The sequence below is a fragment of the Muntiacus reevesi genome, chromosome 15 (genome assembly GCF_963930625.1).
Source record: "Muntiacus reevesi chromosome 15, mMunRee1.1, whole genome shotgun sequence".
Lineage (NCBI taxonomy): Eukaryota > Metazoa > Chordata > Mammalia > Artiodactyla > Cervidae > Muntiacus > Muntiacus reevesi.
In genome coordinates this window covers 36,187,918-36,194,013 of record NC_089263.1, presented here as the reverse complement: position 1 = coordinate 36,194,013, position 6,096 = coordinate 36,187,918, and the positions used below count along the sequence as shown (strand labels likewise).

The 6,096-nt window shown below is 40.5% G+C and overlaps 1 pseudogene; it reads left to right on the top strand.

The window, feature by feature from the left end:
• Positions 1 to 4,552: 4,552 nt before the first annotated feature.
• Positions 4,553 to 5,603, top strand: LOC136147007 (L-lactate dehydrogenase A chain pseudogene; annotated as a pseudogene).
• Positions 5,604 to 6,096: the final 493 nt, after the last annotated feature.

The following is a 6,096-nucleotide window of genomic DNA, read 5'->3' as shown; positions in this document are numbered from 1 at the left end:
GTTTTCCCTCTCCCAGTTTTCCCCCTCTAGTTCCTTCCTCCTCCTCACTTCCTTGCTCCCCACCCCTTCCTTAGCTGCGCATGCTCCCCCTCCTCCACCAAGGCTGCTCTCCCTATCTTGTTTATAACATGAACAAAATAGTGTGTGCTCAGTCACTAAATCATGTCCAACTACTTGTGACCCCATGGACTGTAACCTCACAAGCTCCTCTGTCCATGGGATTATCCCAGCAAGAATACTGGAGTGGGTTGCATTTCCTCCTCCAGGGGAACATCCCCACCCAGGGATCGAACCCATGTCTCCCACAGCCCCTGCATCAGCAGGTGAATTCTTTACCACTGAACTACCTGGGAAATCCGAGTAAAAAAGTAATAGCTAACATAAAGAAATTTTTAAAATAAAAAATAGGACTATGTAAAACCTATCATCCATATGGTAAGCACAACATAAATCTTGTATTTGTAATCACTTTTACAAACATTACATTTTTTATATATTGGTATAATTTCAATATTATAACAATATATTTCTCCACAAATTCTAAATAGCAATCAAACAATAACAAAACTCTTGTCACATGATAGTTGTGAATCCTTTGGGTTCAAGTGCCTTTTGGTCCAATTTGAGTGTATGGTAACCCAGGTTGAGAAACATAGAAATAAAGAGGGAATAACATATTTTAAGAACAACATAAATCAACAATTAAGAAGAGATGGCAAGAATACACAGAAGAACTATACCAAAAAAAAAAAAAAAAAAAAAATCTTAATGACCCAGACAACCACAATGGAGTGATCATTCACATAGAGCCAAACATCCTGGAAAGTGAACTCAAGTGGGCCTTAGAAACCATTACTATGAAAAGAACTAGTGGAGGTGATGTAATTCCAGTTGAGCTATTTCAAATCCTAATAGATGATGCTGTGAAAGTGCTGCACTCAATATACCAGCAAATTTGGAAAACTCAGCAATGGCCACAGGACTGGAAAAGATCAGTTTTCATTCCAATCCCAAATAAAGGCAATCCCAAATAATGCTCAAACTACCACACAATTGCACTCATCTCATATGCTAGCAAAGTAATGCTCAAAATTCTCCAAGCCAGGTTTCAATATTACATGAACTGAGAACTTCCACATGTTCAAGCTGGATTTAGAAAAGGCAGAGAAACAACAGATCAAATTGCCAACATCTGTTGGATCACAAAAAAAGCAAAAGAATTCCAGAACATCTACTTCTGCTTTATTAACTATGCAAAGCCTTTGTGTGGATCATAACAAACTGTGGAAAATTCTTAAAGAGCTGGGAACACCAGACCATCTGACCTGTCTCCTGAGAAATCTGTATACAGGTCAAGAAGCAACAGTTAGAATAGGACATGTAACAACAGACTGGTTCCAAATCAGGAAATGAGTATGTCAAGGCTGTATATTGTCACCATGCTTATTTATCTTATATGCAGAGTACATCATGAGAAATGCTGGGCTGGATGAAGCACAAGCTGGAATCAAGATTGCCGGGAGAAATATAAAAAACCTCAGATATGCAGATGACACCGCCCTATGGCAGAAAGCAAAGAAGAACTAAACAGCCTCTTGATGAAAGTGAAAGAGGAGAGTGAAAAATCTGGCTTAAAACTCAACATTAAAAAAACTAAGATCATGGCATCCAGTCCCATCATTTAATGTCAAAGAGATGGGTAAACAATGGAAACAGTGACAGACTTTATTTTCCTGTGTTCCAAAATTACTGCAGTTGGTGACCGCTGCCATAAAATTAAAAGATACTTGCTCCTTGGAAGAAAAGCTATGACAACCCTAGACAGCATATTAAAAAGCAGAGACATTACTTTGCTGACAAAGGTCTGTCCAGTCAAAGCTATGGTTTTTCCAGTAGTCATGTATGGATGTGAGAGTTGGACTATACAAAGCAAGCTGAGTGCTGAAGAGTTGATGCTTTTGAACTGTGGTGTTGGAGAAGACTATTGAGAGTCCCTTGGACTGCAAGGAGATCAAATCAGTCAATCTTAAAGGAAATCAGTCCCGAATATTCATTGGAGGGACGATGCTGAAGCTGAAGCTACAATACTTTGGCCACCTGATGTGAAGAACTGACTCATTGGAAAAGACCCTGATGCTAGGAAACATTGAAGGCAGGAGGGGAAGGGGACAACAGAGGAGGAGATGGATGGATTGCATCACTGACTCAATGAACATGAGTATGAGTAAGCTCCAGGAGTTGGTGATGGACAGGGAAGTCTGGTATGCTGCTGTCCACGGGGTCACAAAGATTCAGATAGGACTGTGCGGCTAATGTGAATTGAAATCAATAACAATAATGCATGAAAAGAACAGATTATTAAAGTATTTTGATAATATGAGTAGGGGTGGAAAGAGTAAATAGTGTAATCCATATGTGGAATGCTGCAGTGACTGAACTAAGGCAGCGGCAGTAGGGCTGGTGATAAAGAAATGGAAATAAGAGGTCTGGAAATCAACATTAAGTAGTCAGGAAGGTGATGTATTCAAGTACTGGAGACATTCCAAGGATTTTTGTAGTAAACATATTTTTAGACATACCCAAAGAAATTGGTCACCTTGTGTGTTCATCTTGGTGCTTAAACATAAATTAAAAGAAGACGTTCAGGAGAAGGATAAGAACTTCCCTAACCTGCAAAGGCTACACATTTCCACCAACCTCTACTATGAGACAGAGAAGGCAATGGCAACCCACTCCAGTCCTCTTGCCTGGAAAATCCCATGGATGGAGGAGTCTAGTAGGCTGCAGTCCATGGGGTCTCAAAGAGTCGGGCAAGACTGCGCGACTTCACTTTCACTTTTCACTTTCATGCATTGGAGAAGGAAATGGCAACCCACTCCAGTGTTCTTGCCTGGAGAATCCCAGGGACGGGGGAGCCTGGTGGGCTGCTGTCTATGGGGTCACACAGAGTTGGACACGACTGAAGCAACTTAGCAGTAGCGGCAGCTACTATGAGAAGCTGGTAGCTAAGCAAGCATTGTGCTTGTTTTAATTTAATGCAATTAAACCTGTAGGTATCCAGAGTTAAGTCTTAGTGTCATGTACTTCCTTATTTTTTGACTGTAGGGTTTCATGTTGAAAAACTTACTGTAATGTTATAAATTAGAAATACTTGAACCATTCAGTCATCAAGTCATGACTTAACCTTGGTTACTGCACTGCCTTTTCTATTCCTCCTAAAGGAGATTTCATCTGGACAACATATTCAATATAATACAGTAAAGAGGTGAATAGTAAAGCAGAATATATTGAAATTTACTTCAAAAGGAGTCACAAAGGACCCATGTGTGTTGACTTGAGAAACTGTAAACATTCTGAGAATCTTAAAGTCCAGTGTCATTACTAACATACAGAAAGGAAATAGATATATGCTTCTGATACCTGTTAGTTATCCCAACTAGCATCCCTGCTTAGCATCATCACACAAGGGGTATGATGAGACAGATAATAGCATATAGAGGCAGTATTTCTAGTAAGAATCTCAGTTCTTTTCTATTCTAAAGAAGGATGGATTGTTCCTTTTAACATCCATTCCCTGTCCACAGGGCTTAATAGCTTTGCAAGGTAGGATAAATATATTTGTAGTGAAGGATGAAGGTCATAATATGTTAAGTGCTGAAACACTGAAGTAATTTTTTTTTTTCCTCTTACAAGTAGAACTGAATTGAGATCTAATAAAAAGTACTATCTGTAAAATTATGGGCAAGAAGGCTCATGTGACACCAAAACTATTTCTTCATTCAGGCATATCAGTCACATTTTCCATATGCAAGGGAGTTGTTTTCTTCTTAAAATATGAAAATTATAATTTTGTAAGTTAAGAAAAACTTATTTGCCATCAAGATTCTATAGCTTACCAGTTGCTACTTGCATTATACAATATTAGGCATCTTTAGCCCTATAGAGATTTTTGTTTTTGCCAGGGCTTCACATGAATAATATATTATTACTCTTAATTAACAGTGTCAAGTAGATGTTTTAATTTCATATAAAAATCTCTAGACTTCTGTAGTATAAGCCATGATATTTTAACAATATTGATGTTTTTTATAATTATTTCTTATGCTGTCCTTTTTTTCTCTTAAAAAAAAAAGTCTTGGTTTCAAAGAAATATAACCAAGCATTCATTTTCCAATAAAAGCTGCCTTGCACCTCCACTTAAAACTTTAAACTTTGTGTTTGGGAGGTGAGTTTAATAGGTTTAATATTTTCTTCCTCCCCACCCCCCAGCTCTACTATCAAAAGTAAATTTTATAAGCAGGGTTGCCTCTGCAAATCTGTCCAATGTGAATTCCAAAAGTCAGAAGTTAAAATCCCTTCTAGGTAAAAAGTTTAAGTTAGATTTTTTAATTTGGCTTCCCACCCCAGCCCCCCAGAAAATTGAAAAAAAGCACAATTTTTAATAGAAAAAATAAGTTAATTAAAAGGTTAAATAATAGGGGAGCCCGCCCCCACCCCAGCGCACACGTGGGTTCTTGCACGTCCGCCCGGCTCCCCCTTGACGTCAGCCTCGCGGTTCCATTTAAGGCCCCTCCCGCGCCCCACTGAGTACCGGAGCCGCTGCCGCCAAGTCCAGATCCCACGCCGCGCGCCTCCGACGCCCGCCCGTTCGACGGTCACTCCCGATTCCTTTAGGTTCTAAGTCCAAGATGGCCACTCTCAAGGATCAACTGATTCAGAATCTTCTTAAGGAAGAACATGTCCCCCAGAATAAGATTACAGTTGTTGGGGTTGGTGCTGTTGGCATGGCCTGTGCCATCAGTATCTTAATGAAGGACTTGGCAGATGAAATTGCTCTTGTTGATGTCATGGAAGATAAACTGAAGGGAGAGATGATGGACCTCCAACATGGCAGCCTTTTCCTTAGAACACCAAAAATTGTCTCTGGCAAAGACTATAATGTGACAGCAAACTCCAGGCTGGTTATTATCACAGCTGGGGCACGTCAGCAAGAGGGGGAGAGCCGTCTTAATTTGGTCCAGCGTAACGTGAACATCTTTAAATTCATCATTCCTAATATTGTAAAATACAGCCCAAATTGCAAGTTGCTTGTTGTTTCCAGTCCAGTCGATATTTTCACCTATGTGGCTTGGAAGATAAGCGGCTTTCCCAAAACCCGTGTTATTGGAAGTGGTTGCAATCTGGACTCAGCTCGGTTCCGTTATCTCATGGGGGAGAGGCTGGGAGTTCACCCATTAAGCTGCCATGGGTGGATCTTTGGGGAGCATGGCGACTCTAGTGTGCCGGTATGGAGTGGCATGAATGTTGCTGGTGTCTCCCTGAAGAATTTACACCCTGAGTTAGGCACTGATGCAGATAAGGAAGAGTGGAAAGCGGTCCACAAACAGGTGGTTGACAGTGCTTATGAGGTGATCAAACTGAAAGCCTACACATCCTGGGCCATTGGTCTGTCAGTGGCCGGTTTGGCAGAAAGTATAATGAAGAATCTTAGGCGGGTGCATCCGATTTCCACCATGATTAAGGGTCTCTATGGAATAAAAGATGTCTTCCTTAGTGTTCCTTGCATCTTGGGACAGAATGGAATCTGAGACGTCGTGAAAGTGACTCTGACTCATGAGGAAGAGGCCTGTTTGAAGAGGAGTGCAGATACACTTTGGCGGATCCAGAAAGAACTGCAGTTTTAAAGTCTTCTAATGCTGCATCACTTCACTGTCTAGGCTACACAGGATTTTAGTTGGAGGTTGTAACTCATATTGTCCTTTATATCTGATCTGTGATTAAAACAGTAATGTTAAGACAGCCTAGGAAAAAATCAACTTCCTAATGTTAGAAATAGGAATGGTTCATAAAACCTTGCAGCTGTATCCTGATGCTGGCTGGCACTTACCTTGTGTGGTCCTAAATTGGTTTGTCAAATAATTCAACTTCCTCAAGAGATACCACTGCCCATGTTGCAGATGCTGCAGTTGCCCTTCAAACCAGATGTGTATTTACTGTGTTATATAACCTCTGGTTCCTTTAGCCAAGGTGCCTAGTCCAACTTTTTCCCTCCAGTGAATCACATCCTGGGATCCAATGTATAAATCCAGTATTGCA